The sequence below is a fragment of the Heloderma suspectum genome, chromosome 5, assembly GCF_057233095.1.
Source record: "Heloderma suspectum isolate Gila_16-S chromosome 5, 16-S_ref, whole genome shotgun sequence".
NCBI classification, from domain to species: Eukaryota; Metazoa; Chordata; class Lepidosauria; order Squamata; family Helodermatidae; genus Heloderma; species Heloderma suspectum.
Window position 1 is genome coordinate 87452564 of NC_139462.1, and position 21941 is coordinate 87474504.

Consider the following 21941-nt stretch of genomic DNA (forward strand, 5'->3'; position numbering starts at 1 on the left):
CATGATCCCTCACTATTGGCTATGCTGGTTCGGGCTGACTGGAGTTGTAGGCTGAAACATCTGTAGGGCCACAAGTTGCCCACTCCTGTTCTAACAGAATTCTTAGTACCCTCACCAAGCTACAATTCCCACAATTATTTTAGGGTAGCTGCACTATTTAATCTAGCATAAATCTGATATAAATGTGCAGTACTAATGAAGAGAAACCATTCTATTAACGAGTTATTAGGTGTTCTGATTGAAAATTTGTATTGTAGGTATATTAGATGTGTCGTTGTCCCCCGCCCCATCCCATTTGGTCAGTATAATATTATATTTGAAAATTAATGTCCTCGCTGTATGAATATCTTCTCCCATCCCTGCTGATCCTTGAGCCTTGGGATATATCTTTTTTAAAGCAACCCCACCCCTGCAATCTCAACCTAGGTAGGATCTACACTGGAGCCCCTTTCGTTTGTGAGACACCGCTGTGCTGGTATTTTTTTTCAAATGCAGTTGCTGCTCTGTGAGCACACATGAATGAATACAGTGTTTCTAATACAATCGAGTAATTTCAGGAGAAGTAGGAGGAGTTTGAAAGGTGATGAGCGTTCTATTATTTGTGTTGTGAACACAGGCCACAAGCCACAGAATAGTACTGTAACTGTGGGAGAAGTGGGAGCTGGTGTTTCAAGTTGCCTTTTTTAAAAAAGTCCAGCAACTGCATCTGCACTTCCACAGCTGTGCATGAATGCAGGTCAAGAAATAAATTCTGTGGTTATTCACAGCTGTGCAGATGCACAATGGAAAATAGCCATTTAACATTATGTATTTCTTGCCTGCAAATCCCCCCCCCCTCCCCAGGAAAAGAAACCATCATAAAAGTCAGTGGGGTGGGGAACACTGAGCTTGATGCCAATTCGGTGATATGAGGAGTCTCATTACATTGTTTGTCAGAATCTAATAAATGTAAACTGGTATTTATCCACTATTTCTTGAAAGCCTCATTTAAAAAAGAACATTATTGATCTGGCATTTTTCAGTTTATTTTTTTTAAATACTTTTTATTTTATTTTTGTCTTTATAAATGAAATACACGGTACCAACAACCTAATCGGTAACTACAGTTTCCCAACAATGCAATATTCTTAGGAGAACACAGCAATAATGAAAAGGAGAAGAATTTTTTTTTTAAAGGATTAAATTTAAACCCCAATACACAGGGGCTTTAGATCCCATTCTACTTAAAAATTATACCTATAACATTGGCAGTTTTACAATTCAATACAGCATAAATAATCAACCTAACATTTCAATATCATATCATCAGTCTTATAGCAAGGAAGCAGGCCTACAATTCATTTCCAGTAACCATATATTGCCCTTAAGTTAGAATATAATAGTAAAGCATAACAATTTAATGAGCCAAAAATCTTACTAACCAGTCTTATAGTAATGATAATAATAAAAAGGATTATTATTATTAATAATAATAACAACAACAAATCACTAATAAATTATGTTATATAATAATAAAGCTTAGAAACAACCTTGCTGTCAGGAGCGCCCTAGCTGCCTCTTGCAGTCCCCTCCAATAGCCAACTCAGGACACAGACGACAAGGATTCTTTCCAAGGCTTTATTCCTTTATTCCTTTATAACTCTTTCAGATAGGGATGGACAAAAGTCCCTTACCTGATCCCGTAGCTTGCTTCACGGTGGGTGGGAGGCGCCCTGTCCCTCCGGCCGAAATTCTGGGCGGGGGGGAGGCGCCCCGTCCCTCCGGCCACGAATCCTGCTGTCCTGCCAGGACGCAAATGGTGGCGGCCGTAGCCGCTGCCGTTTGCGTCCCTGCATTTTTTCCCCTGCATTGGAAAAAAAGAAGAAGTGCGTATTGCGTTCCTTATTTGGGCACGTGTAGTCTACGTAAACATTTATGTAGACTACGGTGAAAATAAGGGCAATGCAAATAGCTGTGATAGGCTACGTAAATCGTTACATAGCCTATCACTTTTTTTTGTTGTTACAATTTACTTTTGTATTTCGCGGCCGGGGAGACGGGGTGCTCCCCCCCAGCCTGAATTTCGGCCGGGAGGGGCGGGGTGCCTCCCCCCCGCCAAGAATTTCGGGGGGAGAAATGGAGCGCCTCCCCCCCCCACCGAAAACAGCTGCGGGACCAGGTAAGGGACTTTCGTCCATCCTTACGTAGCCTATCACTTTTTTTTTTAAAACTTGGAAATGGTGGCAGAGGCAGCCGGTTGGAAGACCGGCCGCCGCAGCCGCCGCTGCACCACCGCCGCACCACCGCCAGGAGCCGCCGCCACCAGGGACATTCGCACAAGGTAAGTCCCATCCTGGGGGGGGGTGGCGGGGGGGTGGCGGACCATTTCTCCACCAATTTCGTGGGGCCGAATGCGTTGGCATTCGGCCTCCTGGAGATTCGTGGAGAAATTCTCTGACATCCCTACTTTCAGATACTAATCACTAGTGACTAAGCAAGGAACAGCACTGGGGAAAGATAGCAGAGTAGCCTAAGCTCCAGGTAAAGCAGTTGGTCCCTGTTTGAAGGAGAACCATGGGAAGACACTGAACTTATGGGCTAGGGAGAGATCCTCCCTCTTTCCCTTGGGTCCTCGGGATGCGACCGTTGCTTGTGCGCCAAATGAGCGCAACGCCTTCTTTCCACGCCCTCCATCTGTCGTCGCTCCCTGCATTGGCGTCGAGCATCCAGCAAGCCCCCCTCCAGCACTCTCTCGCTGCCAGGGTCACTATCTATCCCAGGAATGCTGGCAGGAGGAATCTCTGCCAGCTGCTGTGCCTGTGAGAGATGAGCAAGCTCCTCTCCCATGGATTGCTGTTCCTCCTCAGAATCAGAACTGCTCTGGGGCTCTATGGGCTCAGTTTCCACCCTGACACAACAATCAGTAATATATTTTATACTAGATATATAAATGAGTGTGCACATTTCTATACACCCTCAAACAATATATTTAAGTACAGTGTATCATATCCATTTTAAAGAAAAAGGATTTAAGGAAAAAGAAAAAAGAGAAAAATGAAAGAAAGCAAACGGATATATGTATAAGCAATTATCTCTGGCCTAGCCTGTATCGTACAGACTAAACATAGCCACTTAACAAAACATGTTTGTAGATTCCAGTTCATGGGGCTGGAACAGAAATCTCACACATTTTTGCATTTAGTCATGCCTCCGCCATTTCGTGATTTAGGAACTTCTTCATCTGACCTTCAGAAACAATGCAAAATGTAGCAGGATATTTTAAGTGATATTCTAAGTTCATTTGTTTTGCAAGATTTTTCGCCTTGATGAATTCCCTTCTTTTATCAGCCACTTCTTTGATGTAATCCAAAAATAACATAAGTTTATCTCGTTTCCAAATAAGATTTCTGCCCCCTCTTGCCAAACTAAGGATGTTAGAGAATTCCGCCATGGACTCCAGTGAGGCCAGATTCTTTAGAATCCCCCCCTGGAGTCCGTGGAGGAATGGAGCAATCCCCCCCACCACCCCGCTGAATCCCCCCGGGACAGAGCCTATCTTTGTTGGCCATCCACTGCCCCACGAATGGCTGCCCTGGTCTGCGGCCGCCATTTCCTCTGTACTTTAGCCATGATAGGCTACTTAAGTATTTACATAGCCTATCACAGCTTATGCAGGGATGCCATTTGCATCCCTGCCTTTTGCCGTAATAGGCTAAGTAAATATATACATAGCCTATCATGGCTACCGCAGGGACACAAATGGCAGCTGCAGCCCAGCAGCGGATGGTAATCCGGCTGTGGGTGGCCCTGGCCGGTGGCTCTGTGGGCTCCCCGTGGAGCTGGCCAGGGAGGATTCTGGGGGGGCAGGGACAGATCACCTCCCCCCCCAGCAGATGGCCCCAGTGGAATGGGGTAAGTAATCCGTACACCCCTATGCCAAATGCAGGATATAATTTTTTGTGGAGATACTTGCAAATTGGACTATAATCGTATAAACAGTCCCTTTGGCATTTGGCACACGGAATGTCTGCTCGATATCAAGTAAATAATCAGATGGCACAGGAAGTATCTCACGCAAAAGCTTATCTACAAAAGTAGACAGATTTACATCACTAGGCAAATCTTTAATACCAATGATACGTACATTTGCTTTGCACGTACAAGCCTCCAGTTGGGAAATTCTGACAGAGAAATTTTTGAAAAAAACTTGTGACGTAGTCTTGTTCGCTGCCACCCTATCTTGCAGCTTGTTAACCTTTGCCTCCATTTTTTGCCAAGAAGTGTTAATTATATCCACAGCCCCTTGCAGGACAGTGATTGAATTTTGAATTGTATACAACCTCTTAGCCTGCTCAGCAAATTGTGAAGACAAAGTTTTTATCTGAGTAAGTAACTCCCCTGCATGTTCGGTTCTCAGAGCCCTTGCCAAAGGAGGTACGGGGGGTGGGGGGTGGGCAGAGATCCAGCTTCTTTTTTTTCTCCTTGCTGTAGCCATGTTTCTCTTCAAACAGATCTTGCAGGTCCTCAAATATCCCCAAATATTGTTAATATTTCTTAAACCATCCCTCAGATGTTGTTGGTATTTCTTAATCCATATATTACAATGGAGCACGTCAGCCCTGATTTCTCCTAATTAGATAGGAGTTTCAAAACAACTTTTTGTGATGATTAAGCTCGGGGAGACTGGTCTCGGAATCCAGCCCCCCTGCTGCTTTCCTGAGAGGACTTTTCTTCCAAGACTTCATCCAGATGCTGCCTTGACTCCCCTTTTAATTCCAGGGGAGAGATGAAAGGGTTTTTCAACTTTTTAAAAAGCTGTTTGAGGTAGCGTCCCACAGAGACTCTGCGGAATGCTGCCAGGGCAACACTGGCTCCTACCGGAAGTGGCATTTTTCAGTTTAGATGAGTTCTTAAGACATCTGTTTTGTGACATCCAGAAACAATTGTATCTTAATCTATAACTTTAAATTCAGTTTTAAGCATTCCTGCATCGTTAAGGTGCCATGAACTGCATATTTCTATCATTAGAAATCTATATAACTTGGGTTCAACTTCTTGACACAAAGGAAATTCTACTGCATCACATACAGCCTAATCCCAACCGAGTATGTTTACTTAGTGACTCCAAATGTTGTGCACCTGTCTTTCCTCCTATGCCTGATCTTGTAGAAGCAACGGTGGTGCACTAAACATAATCTCAACCTCAGTCTGAAGTTATCTGCATCAAGCCCCAGAGTCCCCCACTGGCCCAAACATTTTGCTACTGGAGGCAAAGAACAAAATGGCAACCACTTCATTCTACATACAGAAGTTGACTGGACTGGCAGTTAAATCATATTTTAACACTGGCAACAGGATTGCATCCTCTGTCACACCTGAGGGCAGCAGAATAGTTTAGGGGCGTGGACAGGCTGTGAGGCTCACAGAGTCTATCCTCAAAGAGAGGGAAATTCCCTAGAGGGCTAAGGAGGGAATGGCTTGGAGGCCTGCCACTACTGCCCCCCCCAGCATCTGCTGCCTGAGGCAATTGCTTCACTCTGCCTAATGGTAGGTCAGCCCTGCTCAGCCTATTTGCTTTAAGGATAGAGATTGGCTTGGTCTGAGGGAAAGAGCATGTTCAGACAACCTCTGCCCCCAAACAGGAGGATCCTTTTAGCTTGGCCTTTGGTAAAGAGTGTGGTTTGTCATACCCTTTTCCTAAACCAGGGGTGGGCAAGTGGTGGCTCTCCAAATGTTTTGGCCTTCAACTCTCCTCATCATTGGCTATGCTGGTTAAAGAGTTGAAGGCAAAACATCTGGAGGGCCACCACTTGCCCACCCCTGTCCTAAACTCAAAACACAATCCTGTGATTGTATACCAAAGTCTTCCAAAAGGCTCCCCAACCACTCCATATTCTCCTTCAGGCCTGTCAAGAGATATGGGTAAGACAAGGGATGAGCCAGAAGAAAAGATAAAGGCCACTTCTTTCAATCAATCATGTCTTGGGAGAGACAGCTGGGAGATATTGTGGTGGGGAAGAGAGTGGTGCAGAGAGAGTATCTCCTTCCCTCCCACTTTTGTTTTTGAGTCCTTGAGTCATTTCATGGATCCACCCTAAATTATAAAGTGCCCCAATGGAAATCAGGGCCTGGTTTAAAACTGCTGTGACTTTTGTTGTACAGTTAGTTGTACAGCTCCCACTGGTTTGTGGGGACACAACAGGAGGTCGTCTCTTCTTGCAGGTGTTAGGAAAGGTCACCCCTATGTTTTGATGCTGCAGACTTTAACCATGAATATGGCCTATTATGCAATAACCCATCTGTTTGCCAACAAAGAACTGATGACAGTAGCTTAAGTTCTAGTGTCCTCAGAAATATGCTTCATAAGCCTTTAGCAATTGTACGGCTATGTGTCTGAGCCACCACAACTGAAGTCAGCTGGCCCAAGTAAATGCATGTCCCTGGCCTTTATCTTGTGAGGTGCTCAATGACATAGACTTTGAGCATATCCTTGGCTTTTGAGAAAAAGTGAGAGAGATCCAGCTGTACGGTACAGCTCTATTTCCACCCTTCACCAACATCAGATGCCTTTTGTAACTCTAATTCATAAGGCAACTCTGTACAGGTTTCTTCCTTTGGATCTCTTGACTTCTTGCATACAAATGACCCTAGACCAGCCTTCCACAACCCCGTGTTCTCCAGATGTGTGGACTACAACTCCCCCAATCCTCAGCTAGGTTGAAGAGCAACACCCTAGACTGTATTACTGTTTCTATTATATATAATTATGTGTCATCTGAGTGGAAGACACACAAGAGCCAGGCGTTTGCCTGAATGCATGAGACCAAAAGTGCTAGGCCCACCCCTGATGGCCCTGAGTGTGCTGTCTCTATCCACACCACCCCCCGCCTATCAAGCAGAGTTTCCTCTGGCTACTGCATGCAGTAGTTGCTGGGTGAAGCATCACAATTTCCCAGCAACTCACTTTAACAATGTGGTTTCTGTGAAAGTGTGCTTTTTATCATAACAGAAATAGTAGAGTCCATCAAAATGCTGGGAGGGGATTGGGATCACAGCTGCTGGTCCCGGCGCTTAAGTCCATGTGCTAGTGGCTTCTTTGTGAACAGAGCCAACATGCGGGCAAGCATTTTGCAGAGTACCCCACCCAATCACGTGAGGATACCCTATGTACATATAACGTGTGCGTAGACTCTGTTTACAAAGGGAATGATCAATGCATGGAGGTTGAGGGCAGGGTCTGCCACCATGATTCTGGTCGCCCCTCTGTCCCTTGCCTCAATTCTCTTTCCCTTCTGTGTCCTGTCTTTTTAGAGAGCCAGTGTGGTGTAGTGGTTCAAGTGCTGGAGACCTAGGCTGAAATGCCCATTCAGCCATGGAGCTCACTGGGTGACCTTGAGCCAGTCGCCATCTCTCAGCCTAACCTACCTCACAGAGTTGTTGGATGAGGATAAAATAGAGAACCAATTGTGCCACCTTTAGTTCCTTGATGGTAAGATGGATTTGTTTTAAAAAATGTAATAAATAAAATAAGTGAACAGGCTTAGTTTGTAAGCCTGAGAGTAGGGCTCTCTTCCTCTCTCTCTGTCTCTCTTGTATGCTGGGAGCTGCTTTGGGAGACAATATTTGTCTGCATATTTTTCAGTATTTGTCTGAAAAGAGAGATAAAATTATATGTAAATGAGTAAATGGATAAGATCAATTGGATGGTATAGTGCAAAAATGACCCCACTGCAAGGGAAGTCACAAGTCTCTCCCCTGTCAAATGCCATGTTCAGACTCCTCCCTTGTTTAGTGCTTCCCTGCACATTTCCCTTCACCAGTGCCAGAATGAACATGTCTGCAGACCATGAGAGATTCCCCCCCCCATGTCCCCTTCTATGTATATTGCTTGATGTGTTTGCTTAATGGACAGGAAGAGAAGGCAGGTCCACCACCCACCTCAAATGGACATGCCTTCATGGTTAGAACTGGTACAGGTGGAAGTTGGGAACAGACCTATCCCAAAAAAGGATGTTACAGCAATTCAGCCATGGGGGAGATACACACACACACACACACTTTTAAAAAATCAAGAACAAGATGACAACTGCTGTGAAGATCTCCGACTCTTATCGAGGTATTAGAATGTTACCATGGTTACAACTTTGCCCTAACAAAGGAAAAGCAGGCTTTGGAGAGAGGGATTTATTGATGGTTGTGCTATAGTGAGAGTGTCCAGCAGAAACTGGCAGAACTAGGAAGCTGTGATAAGCAATTAGAGGGTCCTAAGCAGGCAATGAATAAATTTCAGCAGTCTCCTGGGGAAACACCAGAGTCATTATTTGAAAATGTAGCATCGTTGGAGAGAAATTACAGGCAGATGGTACCCAATGGGTCATCATCATTTTGGTCTAGCAGTAATAGAGTGTTGCTTCAACTGCTTAAGGGTATAAAACAATTCTACCTGTGATGTTGTCCCTGAAAACACCTGTCATTTCCTCACAACTCTCCTTCAAATCCCTCACTGTGGCATTTAATATTATCTTGCGCCAAACCTAGTAACCCCCGAGCCACCTTGGAATTCATGCACTGTCTTTTCTAAGTTTATATGTCCACAGCAGAATCAAATAATAAGCTTTTCCTGCCCTGAACCACTTCTGGCAGCAGGCAGTGGGCTGCGTATTTGAATAGTTCTCCATAAAGAAAAGTCCCTGCTCATGTCAGGAAGAAGGCCAGGCTGAAACTTCCTCAGAGAGGTTTTTCACATAGAGCAAAGGTGCACAACCTTTTTGGCCCCAAAGGCTGCAGTGGGTGTTGAGTGGGGGGCCACACATGTGCATGCACATGCATGCACACATACATGCACATGCATGCACACACACACATTCAATACAACTTACATACAACTCACAACTCATGCACATGCACCACTCGCTCAGATCCACTCCTCCCAGAAACCTTATGTCATAAACTACCTATTCATCTGGAATCCAGGTTGCTAGCCCTTCTCCCTCTGTTGCTCTGCACTCTTGCTGAAGGATCTCGACATTCCAAACTCTGTTACCATTAAACTTTTTCAGAAACCAAAAACAAAAACTGGGGAGGGGGGAATGCTCTAGGAACAGGCTCCTTGGTTCCTGCCACAAGAGCTCCATTCCTAGAGCAACCTAGGAAGCAGGCAGGAGCTGTCAAGCACGGCTTCCTAGGATGTTCTTTGAGTGCTCTAGGACAGGAAACATAGAGCCCGTTCCTAGAGTGTTTTTCCTTTTTTCACCATGTTTTTTTTCTGTGTTGCTGCCAGACAGGGCTGGGGTTGTGGGAGGATACATGTTTTGCACCATGACATAGAGGAACATTGAAATATATAGCCCCATATCTTCAGCCTGAAGTGTTATAGGCCAGGAAAAGGTTTGCCGCATGAGTGTGCTGAATATATTAGTTGGCCCTAAGTGACAATGTGGCTTTTCTTTATTTTGGTCATACACTCGAAGAGTATGCATGCTAGAACACAGGAGTGTTTCCAGTGTTCCCCCACTTCAAACATATTGGCTTTTATTCAAGAAAGAACAGAGTAAAAAAGCAATGCATGGGGAAATTATCACACATATGAACAAGGTATGAGTGGGATTTTACATAGCAGACTCTGTATATTTAAAACTCTTTACAGAGACAAAGTCATTATAAGGGCAGAGTTTGAATCTTTGATTTACATTGTTACACTGCACCTTTAAATAATTTTTGAACATATCCCTAAAAATGTTTAAAGCATAGATTAGATTTGGAAGGAATCCAAAAAGGCCATATTGTTGCTTTTCATTTTATTTTTTAAAGAAAAACCCTGATTGTTTTTATAAAGGTAATTGCAGGGATAACAACACCTCATGTAAAAGGTGTTTGCATTCCTTTAATTCCTATAAGGCAGCAAAATAAAGGTGTAGTGATAGATTTTGAAGTGCAGATCCTCTTCACGATATCCCCAGTAGTTACACCCATGGGTGTCCATAAGAATTTTTCCAGGGGGAAATTTCTGGCGAAGCAAAATACAGACATACAAAATATGTAAATATAAACCTAAACACATAGAACAATCATGTTATGCTTAGGGATGTACGAAAGTGACTTACCTTTCGTGGATTATGTTGATGGTGTGGGGGGGGAGGCGTTCCATTCCTCCCCCAGGAATCCTCGAATGGCCAGCTGTGCTCCGTGGCAGCTCCGTGGAGCAGCCGGCCAGGCCCGGCCCGGCCAGGCCAGAGCTGTCCGCAGCTGGATTTCTGGCCGTGGAGGGCTCTGGGTAAAAAAAAACAAAAAAAATAAACAACATGTATGCAAATGGCGGCGGGTATGGCCGCCGCCATTTGCGTTCCTTCTTTTTACCATCTTAATCTATGTAAATATTTACGTAGACTATGATGGCGAAAATCAAGGGGAATGCAAATAGCGTAGCGGGCGCCATTTGCGTCCCCTTTTGATTCCCTGTTTTAGCCTACGTAAAGATTTACGTAGGCTAAAATGGTGAATGAAACAGGGACACAAATAGCGCCCGCTACGCTATTTACGTTCCCCTTGATTTTCGCTGTCATAGTCTACGTAAATATTTACGTAGATTAAGACGGCCATAGCCGCCGCCATTTGCGTACGCATTTTTTTTTTAAACCCACCCCCAACCATGATAGGCTACGTAAAGATTTACGTAGCCTATCACATCACCAACTTCGGTTGGTGGCCCAGCTATGCCCCTATCTGGACAGGGATAACCTGGCTTTAGTTGTCTATGCTCTGGTAACCTCCAAGTTAGATTACTGCAGTGCACTCTACGTGGGGCTGCTGTTGAAGATGGTTTGGAAGTTGCAGCTTGTGCAAAATATGGCAGCCAGACTGATAACGGGGACCAGAAGGTCTGAACGTTATGGCCCACTTGCACTGGCTGCCTATATGCTTCCGAGCCCAATTCAAACTGCTGTTTTTGACCTATAAAGCTCTACACAGCTTGGGACCACAGTACCTGACGGAACGCCTCTCCTGGCATGAACCGACCTGTATACTATGCTCTACATCGAAGGCCCTCCTCCAGGAGCCTCTTCCGAGGGAGGCTCAGGGGGTGGCAATAAGGGAGAGGGCCTTTTTGGTGATGGCTCCGTATTTATAGAATAATCTCCTTGATGAGGCACACCTGGTGCCAACATTGTCATCTTCTCAGCATCAGGTTAAAACTGCCCTCTTCTCTCCGGCATTTGGCAGCGTATAATGAGTCTCTTGATTGTCTCTGGCTGATGGTTTTAAATTGTTTTAGATATATGTTGTTGTTGTGTGTTATTTGTTTTATTTCATTATGTGAATGGTTTTTATATTTTATATAATATATTTTAATGGTTTTTAATTTCTGTGAACTGCCCAGAAAGCTTCACCTATGGGACGGTATGTTGTTGTTTATTCGTTCAGTTGCTACCGACTCTTTGTGACTTCATGGACAAGCCCACGCCAGAGCTTCCTGTCGGCCGTCGCTCCAAGCTCCCCCAAGGTCGAGTCCGTCACCTCCAGAATATCATCCATCCATCTTGCCCTTGGTCGGCCCCTCTTCCTTTTGCCTTCCACTTTCCCTAGCATCAGCATCTACTCCAGGGTATCCTGTCTTCTCATTATGTGGCCAAAGTACTTCAGTTTTGCCTTTAAGATCATTCCCTCAAGTGAGCAGTCTGGCTTTATTTCCTGGAGTATGGACTGGTTTGATCTTCTTGCAGTCCAAGGCACTCTCAGAATTTTCCTCCAACACCACAGTTCAAAAGCATCTATCTTCCTTCGCTCAGCCTTCCTTATGGTCCAGCTCTTGCAACCATAGGTTACTAGGGGGAATACCATTGCTTTAACTATGCGGAGCTTTGTTGTCAGTGTGATGTCTCTGCTCTTAACTATTTTATCAAGATATGTCATTGCTCTCCTCCCGAGAAGTAAACATCTTCTGATTTCCTGGCTGCAGTCAGCGTCTGCAGTAATCTTTGTGCCTAGAAAGACAAAGTCTGTCACTGCCTCCACGTTTTCTCCCTCTATTTGCCAGTTCTCAATCAAGCTGGTTGCCATAATCTTGGGTTTTTTTTTGAGGTTTAATTGCAACCCAGCTTTTGCACTTTCTTCTTTCACCTTTGTCATGAGGTTCCTCAGCTCCTCCTCGCTTTCAGCATCAAAGTGGTATCATCTGCACATTTGAGATTGTTAATGTTTCTTCCAGTGATTTTAACTCCAGCCTTGGATTCATATGGGGCGGTATAGAAATATAATAAATTAAATTAAATTAAATTAATGAATACAAGTCACCTGGTCACAGTCTCCTCCAAGATGGGGGATGTATTGTAGTTCTATTTAAATTATAGTAATTATTTCTAAATTTGCAGCTATATATCTAAATTAGTATATGGAAATGTTATGCAAATCTTTTCTCTTCTTTTTTGATGATGTCATTTCATGGGTTTTTTTGGAGGGGGTAATGTGTAAGTGGCTACCCTTCATGAGAGGGACACACAGACATTCAGATATATATGGCAAAACAGACCACCGTAGTTTAATTTACCTGTGGGGATTGTTGTGTTGTGCCGGGAGCCCACAGGTGACATTTTTGTATGGAGTCCATGGGTGCCCAGTTTGCTGTGGCTTTCCATGTTGTGCAAACCCAGGTGGCAGGGTTTGTCTGAGGGTTAGACAACCCTCAAATAACCATAAAACAAGCCATCTTTCAAATATGGTGCCTTTGGGCACCCGGCACAACATGATAGCCCCCACATGTGAACAAGGCCAAACTGGGCTGTCATGTCATGTGAACCAGGTGACTGAGGGGTGCAAGTGCCACCATCTTCTCCTGCTTTGGAGGAGGGATGGAACTTAACAGGGCATTAGAAAAGGAAAGAGTGGAATACGAGATGTCCCAATGCAGCATAAGGCCAGGAGTTTCTTTGCCAACCCCTTACATGCAATTATGAAACGTATCTCTTTGGCTCAGAACCAGTTGCAACATTACTTCAAAGAGCCAAATAATAATAGTTGATATGTGGGGAGCTGCTATGGGCTGGTTTAGGGTTGTGCGTGGTTTCTTAACCACAGTAACAACCCACCTGTGCTGGGTTCACCTGACATGACAAGCTGCAGTTGTCACTTGAATATTCAAAATGGCTACCTGCACGTGCTGCAGCCCACTGTGGCTTAAATACATCACAGCTCTGCATTAGCGGAGCAGTCTTGGGACACTACAGGCCCTGAAACTGGTCAACATGGCATTGTCTCAGGAAGCAGCTAATGGGTAACCCTCTCCTGCAGAGATCTCCATGGAGGGAAGAGATGTGTATGCTGTGCTTCCTCCATCACCCCTTTTATCATCTTCTACAGGACTCTACAGAACATCAAGGTTTGTTTCAGGGAACAATCTGGAAGGGCACCAGAGTAGTCAGTTACATTTAAATTGGTTATATAATGCTATTACAATTTTCAAATATTTATTTGTGGTCAAAAGCTTAATAGTTCAGGATCAATTTACATGACAATGTTCCTCATAGAACTGTAGTTAGCATCACAGAGAGCATGTCTGAGGGAAATGGGGATTATGGATCCACTATTATTAGGTTTGACAGCTTTCCTCCTCCCCTCCAGCTGCATGCAGAGGGACTGAGGAAAAGAAGCCTTCAACTGCCAAATTTCTGCTTGTCATGTATATTTTAAAGGTACAGGATCCCTAACAAAAAAAATATGTGGCAATGCTAGCTGTCATATGTTGACAGGAAAAATACACCATGTCAAAATCATTCAAGCTAAGGCTGCAATATAAGTAGGAAGCAAGTGTCATTGAACACAGTAGGGCATACATTTTGAGTAAATATGGGATTAGACTGAGGAACAAGGTGAAAGTGTGTGGCATTCTGGTGAAATTCAGGTAGTGATGGGTCCAGTTTGCATGTCAGAACAAGAGATTTTTTAAAAAATCCTGGGTTGGTGTGAACAAGTGAGTGTGCCAATGCATGCTGCCTTATCATTCCCGCTAATGGCTAAATGACCCAGGGACATTCCATACCTGGGTTGTTTTTTGTGACATGCAAACCAGGAACTCTGGCTTGTCTCTCCCCCGCAACAAGTCAGAGAAATAACCCATGGTTTGTTGTTGGGTTATTTCTCTGGCTTGTCAGGGGAGAGAGTTCCTGGTTCACACATCCTGACATAATCCAGGGCCAGGGGCCAGGGCATCCCTGGGTTATTTAGCCATCCCTGCTTGCAGCAAGAGTGTGTGGGTAGCGTGCACCACCATACTGGTTAAGAAAACCCTGGGTTGTTATGATGTGCAAACTGGGCCATGGAGTTGGTGTGCCAATGTCAGATTGTGCCCAGAGAGAAAGTAATGGGGATGGAATCGTTTCAAATACACAACATTTAATTTAATTCTATATATCTACAGATAAGTTATTTTTCTGTACCCAACATCTAGCTAGGGTTAGAACTGTTACCATGGTTACAGGATTAGCCTACCAAGTTGGGAAGTGGGCGGGGGGAGATCAGGATTTATATAAGCAAATACCAATTCAGCTCTTTTATTTTAGAGCAGATATTTACTGATTGAACTACTGCCACCCTTTATTTATTTATTTATTTATTTGGAAATGAAAGTGGGAGGAAAAAAAGAATCAAAAGTAAGCTGGAAACTATCACATCTGAAACAGATTACTTCCTCAGTATGAATATCACAGCTGAAGCCCTATGCACACTTATTTGAGAGTACACCCCATTGAACTTAGTGGGACTGACAAGCAAGCTGGTCCAGAACATTTTGCTGCCTGAGGCGAAGGATAAACTGGCCCACTCACACCCCATATATAAGTCAACCAGAGAGATAGTTGAATCTTACTTGAACATTGTCAATGGGACAGCATCATCTATCACACTGAACACAGCATGGTAGCTTAGGGAGTGTTGGGCAGGCTGTGTAGCTTGCATAGCTCTGTCCTACAAAACTCCAGCCCTGCTCTCCCAGCAACTGCTACCTAAGGCAGCCATTTCACTTTGCCTAAGGGCTGGCCCTGAAGCATAGGATGAAGCTGTATTTATTAATTTTTAGATCCTATGCATATTTGCTTGGAAGCAAGTCCCACTGAATTCAGACATACTCTTCCTTTCCCAGGTTGGTGTGGATTGGATTGCAGCCTTAGGGGAGAGACAGTTATGCTTTCTCTTTAAGAAGCTGGAATAATAATATAGTTACATCCCACAATTCACAGTATATGCAGTATACAGACACTCTCCTGGAGTAAATGGGCTGTGAATAACATAACTCTTTTCTTAGGTGAGTGAAGAAAATTTCCCTTCCACAGGTACCAGGGATTCAGAGTCAAATCTTACAGTTACTATTAGCCTCCTTCATTTATTATACACATGAAGGGGTCTTTAGGTGATGACCTAGTAGCAGGCCCACTCCCACTGTCAGGCTTGCTACTGGGTCCTTTCCCTGGACATCCATGCAAATTAGAACTGCGATCCCACCATTTCAGGATCAGGGTTCTCATCTCTAAAGATTAGGGAGCTTCCAGGGATCTGGTTCTACATCTAGTTCTTCCTGGGATTTGGTTCTAGGGTTCTAAATGATGTGGGAACCCAGGGCCAGCCAAGACATTTTGTTGCCAGAGGCAAAGGACAAAATGGTATACAGAAGTCAAGTGAATTAGTTTGGATAGCATCCTCCAACACATCTGAGTACAGCAGGCTAACTTCAGAGCACAGGGCAGGCCACGTGACTTCCAGAGCTCTGTCTGCTCCCGTATTCCTCAGCATCTGTTGCCTGAGGTAGCTGCCTCATACTGCCTAATGATAGGGCCGGCTATGCACTAGAGTAGGAAAGCCTCCCTGCTGCAGACTTTCAGTCCTCCAAATATGAAAGGCTGCAGGAATGGCAATAGGGAGGGGACAGCAGGCTCATCCCTTCTCTCACCCTCATGTTATGATAATCATGTATGTGTGTGTGTGACGAATGCCTGAATAGGTCTTATGTATATACCCAAACATCCAGATTTTGAGTTTCACTGAAACCTAATGGATGGCACTATCCCCTTGGATAAGATAGATGCTAATCCAAATAGACCAAATAAATGGAAACCTTAGTGCAGCCTTCCTCAGCCTGATGCCCTCCAGATGTTTTAGACATCAACTCCCATCAGCCCCAGCCAACACGGCCAATTGTCAGGAATGCTGGGAGTTGTAGTCCAAAATATCTGGAGGGCATCAGGTAGGGGAAAGTTGCCTTAGCGATATAATCAACTGTATTGCAGTGATTGCAATGATGTCTGCATAACCAACATCTTATTTTTTTCTTCCGTCTTTGCTTGCTACTAACCGAAACGATGTTTCTTGCATTTATATATCCTTGTCTGCTGATGTACTCAAGACATCCAACAGTTAATAACAATGGTTTAGAATTCGATAGATACCATACAACAGGGGAAACGGACAGTGACGGAAGAGGGAATAAAGCAAATTCGGCTACCCTGGCTGCAACGTGAGGCCGTTCTGGGTTGGGAGGAGCTAAATGGAATCTGATCCAAGCTGAGCCAATGGCAGGGTCCTCCTGGTTATCTCAGGGGTGATCAGGCTTGCAGGAACTGCTTTATTGCTGTTTTTTATACTAGAATCACAAGATCCAGCAACCAGAACCTGGTGAAAAGGGCATACACTTCAAATTACAGAAGTCTGAGCCCAGGAAACTGTTTTGAGTACCAGAACTGAATTGAGATCACAGTCTTTCCACACTCCTGGTTCCTTCCTTCATTTCAGCATTATAATTCATTTTTAATGAAGCCATTTTGTTGTTGCTATTGAGAAACTATTGGGAGTCAGAAGTCCTTGAGGTTCTGTTTCAAATGACATAGAGGTCTCCCAGTATTTCATGAACTACCTTCTGCTCACTCCTGCACTATCTTACAACTTCTTTTGCATCCAGGTGGAATGGTTGCTAATGAAGATAGTTCTGGAACAGGAGGAACAAGTAGCAGTTGGCCCCCAGTAGGGCCAATGGAGGGCCCTACTGTCTCTCTCATCTCTCTTTCTTTTGCAGCCAGGTGGAATGGCCACTGGAGGAGACAGTTCTCCCTTCCTCTTACCTTATCACTGGGTGTATAGCTTTTGCATAGTTGTGACACAACATGCAGCTTAATGATGACATGCAAATTTAAGTGTTCCCATATTTGTAGGGCCATAATGTATTGATTGTTCTAGAATCTCATGTGCAGTACAGTCCGTTGCAATCCTTTTCTATGAAGCAAGTCCCATTGTGTTCAATGGGCCCTGCTGCCTCATAAGTTGTTTAGAACTGCATCCTTCCTTAGGAAATTTATGAATTGTACTGTAAAATGGTATGCTTTCAATTAATCCGTGTAAATGGTAGCAGAGCAATTTGCATCCTGATTCTATGCATATTTATTCAGTAAGTTCCCCAATACCCCCCGGGACTGGAACTGTAGCTCTATAGTAGAGTACATGCTTTCCATGTAGAAGATCCCAAATTCAGTTTCTCACATCCCTACACAAAAGGATCTCTTGTACTGGGGCTGGAAAGACCACTATATGAATTTGTGGAAAGCTACTGCAAGGATATAAGTGCATAGGTTTGTGTCTTTGTCAACTGCACCTTTTGCAGATGCTCTGCAAACGCAATTACTTGTAAGAAGCAAGGCACAGTAGTATAAGTGATAGGTGGATCCTAGCTTAATACAACAGCATTAACAAACCACTTACGCTGTTGAATTGATAGCTGACTCCAGCAGGACCAACATAAACCATCTCCAGCAGTGCTTATTGCACTCCATCATTTCCATGCTTGGGCTTAACTCAGTCTGACCATCACCCATAGCTGATGATAGGAATAAGAGATGGGTCCATTGAGGGCTACTGTCTTGCATTGGCTACAACAGGCTCTCAATGAAGGGACTAACCAAGAAGCAAGGTAATGAAGCAGGCAAAGGTCAAAGCTAGGGATGTACAAAAGTCACTTACCTTTTCAAAGGGTGACATTCGCGGTGGGGGGACGCACTCCGTCCCTCCCCCCAAAATTCTCTCCGGCTGGCTCCACTCTGTGGAGATTCCGCTCCAGCACTGGCTGGGGCCACCTGCAGCCGGACATCCGGCCGCTGGGCAGCCTCCACAGGGACGCAAATGGCAGTGGCCGTAGCCGCCACCATTTGTGCCCCTGTATTTTGCCGTGATAAGCTATGTAAATATTTACGTAGCCTATCACAGCAAAAAAAAAAAAGGAATGCAAATGGCGGCCACTATGCCATTTGCGCCCCTCTCTTTTGTCGTAATAGGCTATGTAAATATTTACATAGCCTATCACAGCAAAAAAAAAAAAGGAACGCAAATGGTGGCCACTATGCCATTTGCGCCCCTCTCTTTTGTCGTAATAGGCTATGTAAATATTTATGTAGCCTATCACAGCAAAAAAAAAAAGGAACGCAAATGGCGGCCACTATGCCATTTGCGCCCCTCTCTTTTGTCGTAATAGGCTATGTAAATATTTATGTAGCCTATCACACGGCAAAAAAAAAGGGAACGCAAATGGTGGCCGCCGTAGCTGCCGCCATTTGTGTTCCCTTAGTTTTGCCGTGATAGGCTACATAAGTACTTACATAGCCTATCATGGCTTCCGCAGGGATGCAAATGGCATCCCTATCACAGCTATATGGAAGAAGCGAATGGCAGCTGCAGATGCGGCCGCCATTCGCAATGCAGCGCGGATGGCAGCAGGTAGGTGCTCCATTCTGGGCCCATTTTGCAGGGCGGGGGGTGGGGGGCTTCATTCCACCATGGATTTTGGGGGGCCGAATGCACTGGCATTCAGCCTCACCGAGATCCGTGGCGGAATTCTCTGACATCCCTAGTCAAAGCACGGGCAAGCAGTCAGATAACTGGGGTTAGGCTAAGGGCAGGAGTGGTTGAGACAGTAGGCGGAGGTCAATACACAGTTAGGCAGTCAGATGCATTACACAGTCCAGAAGCAGAGTCAAGAAGGAAACCACGGGTCAGTAGCACGAGCATCCATCACACAGCAAGATAGAAACCACAAGCACTGGAAGAACAGCATTGTTTCTAGAACTGGCTAGGCAGACACTGAAGCTTTTAACACCAAAGCCTGCTGAGCCCCACCCAGGGCTCAGCTGCAGTACATTAGAGCTCTTGGGTCAGAGCCCTACTCATGAGGAGGCACTTTCTTCTGGGGAGTCCTTTCTTGTAGTTGGGCACATCTTCTGACAGGAGTCCTGCTGATTAGCCTCTTAAGGCAACAATGCTCTCTGGGACTGGTAGGTTGCTCATCCTCTGTTCCTGAAGCAGGGCTCCCCTCTTCTGTGGGGATGGCCCCGTGGTCCTCTCTCCTGAGGTTCCAGCCCTGCCACATCTCCTGATATAGATGGTTCAATGGCATCATCCATCTCTGGGAGGTCTAGCTCCTCAGAGGAGGAGTCCTTTGGCAAGGGCATGGCAGCTACACAGCATGCATGCCTGGCTTCTCACACATTCAACCAGGAGGGCAGACAGGTGACATGAAAAGATGCCCTTCACTTTTTATAGACCTCGCAATGTAATTATTTGTTGAGGACCCAGTGGTGTTTTCATTTATGAGACCACATACTACTGAGAACTCATTACATTAATAGCCAAGCTGCACCTGGATTAATTAGACTCAAAATTGCAGAGTGGCCAACAACCGCCCATGAGCGTGCCATATAACATTCTAGCTCTCTGCACTTTTAAGTGCTCTGGATAAACAATAGAAAGAAGACAGTGGCCAAAAAAATAAACACTTCCTACAAACTGGCATTCGCAGAAGGTGTGTGTGTGTGGGGGAAGTAGTTCTTTTATTATTTCCCCAACCCAGTAAGTCGTCTTTACTACTGTTCAGGAAAGCTGAAGAAAATAATTTCATGTGCTACAAGCTGGACACAAGAATGGATAAATCATTAATATCCTGGAGCACAACTGTATTGATAAATGCAGTGTTTAGCACTTGGCCACAACTTTAATCTTCATTGCAGGGGGTTGGCTGCCAAAGAACGATTACACTCTTGGCTTTTGAATATATTGGAATCATAGAATAGTAGAGTTGGAAGGGGCCTACAAGACCATCGAGTCTAACCCCCTGCTCAATGCAGGAGTCCAAGTCAAAGCATCTTCTCAAATATACGATTTCCAAGGTTGAAAAAATGGGCTTTTACTTCTCATTTTTGTTTCCTCAGACAGGGCAGCAAATAAAACGAAGTTACAGCAGACGCAACAGGAACAATAAACCAGGCTGACATAACCAACCAGTTCTGTACCTGCAATTATTATCTGACTGCAGGTTCAGAAAAAAGATAAAAAAGAAGAGGCCCTACTTAATGGATATAAACAGAACTCTCTCTCTCTCTCTCTCTCTCTCTGTGTGTGTGTGTGTGTGTGTGTGTGTGTGTGTATTCTCTCATTGAGCAATCCTACTCTGGTTGTTGTCACAACCAGAAAATGCTATTAGGGCTTTTCAGTTAGCACAGGGGGGTGGGGGGTGGGAAACATACCTAAGAGAAGGCGTGGGGACAAATCCCCTTTTAGTTTCTTGCATTTACATTTATACCAAGCAATCCTGCAACCTTGAATGAAAGCAAGCTTTCTGTTGAACAATAGAAGGGGGCCAGTACCTTGAAATGAGAGCATTCCAGCTGCTGAGACAAGATGCTGTCGGCCAGCTGACTCGATGCTGGGGGCTGGGCATGAAACAAGTGAACGTCCCATCTGCTTTGCACACAGCGGCACTGCTGCCCCTGCTCGGCTACCTGACCCACCTGACAGCCTTCGCTGGTAGTCGAGGCATTGGCAACATGTATGTTCTCTTCATGCGCAATAAGGGAGCACCGTCAGCCCCATGCTGCACAATTTGTCTGGAGGCAGCAGATCTTTGCAGCTTCTTCAATATGATTGGCTGGCTGGCCAGCTCATTGTACTCCTCTGGCCTCACCTTCAGTGTGTTCAACACACTTCCCAAAGGATGTCTGCCTGCCTGCCTGCCTGTCTGTCTGTCTATCTTAGAGAGAATTAGCAGCTTAGGGAACATTGGCAGGTTAGAAGGAGATGGTTAAACATATCATTTCTTCCCTTTCCCCGCTCTTGGAAACAGGCTTCCATGGACAAGACCAATATTTAATTTTCCAAAGCTGTGGGCAGACCAGGGCAAACTAACTGTATTGATAACTTTACAATAGAAAGCTTTGTCTTTGTACACCAGGAAATAAGTCAACTGAACAGGTTTAGCTACAGTACTGAAGCGATTGGTTTTAAGAGGAACTAGTATAATCGCCCTTAAATGAAAAATAGAGAGCAGACTATATTAAGGAGGCTATTTTAAAAAGGCTAGAGGAAACTGTTAAATAAGGGGAGCTAATTCACTTCAGCAGGTGCTGTACAGAGCATTGTTTAAGCAAAAATAGCTCTACTTGTTAATGGTTTGAGATTCTATGTGACACTGTCAAAGAAAATGCATTTTTTAAAATTTTTGTTTAAACTGGGAAGCAGGATACAAATACAATATAATAAGTGAAATAAATACATAAAGAAATGCATCTGAAGTGCAGCTGTCCGCTAATTGGGGAATCTTTAGTTGATTCATCCACTTCCTTTTAACTGATTTATTTATTAATTGTAGTTTACATAAAACTTGTTTGTTTTGCTTATTTACATACATAATTAAATATTATTAAACCCCAACAGGGTGCTTTCTGAATGAAATGTGAAAGGACATTTAATAAATAAAAGCTACGACCAATTGTTAGAAAGGTCAACTTTCATATTTACCTTTTTGTTTCCTGTTGCAATAATACACCAGAATGAAAACAACAAATATAAATCAATCTATTTAACATTCACCCCATTTATTAAAATTGCCCATTTGTCCAAATTAATAAACTAACAGCCCAATTTCATGCACGTTTATTCAAAAAGGA

The 21941-nt window shown here is 44.3% G+C and overlaps 1 protein-coding gene across 3 annotated transcripts in view; it reads right to left on the reverse strand.

Annotated features, from left to right (window-relative positions):
* Positions 1-20995, reverse strand: part of SORBS2 (sorbin and SH3 domain containing 2) — a 399410-nt gene extending 378415 nt beyond the window's left edge. The window contains exons 1-3 of one of the 3 annotated variants that reach the window (XR_014792151.1): positions 20787-20995; positions 10083-10248; positions 8152-9985 (exon numbers count right to left, since the gene is read on the reverse strand). The gene's annotated coding sequence lies outside the window, so the exon portion shown is untranslated. Of the gene's footprint in view, positions 1-8151; positions 9986-10082; positions 10249-20642 lie in introns of those variants that run through there. The other 2 variants (XR_014792150.1, XM_084856622.1) reach the window with 2 other exon arrangements.
* Between the last annotated feature and the right edge of the window lie 946 nt (positions 20996-21941).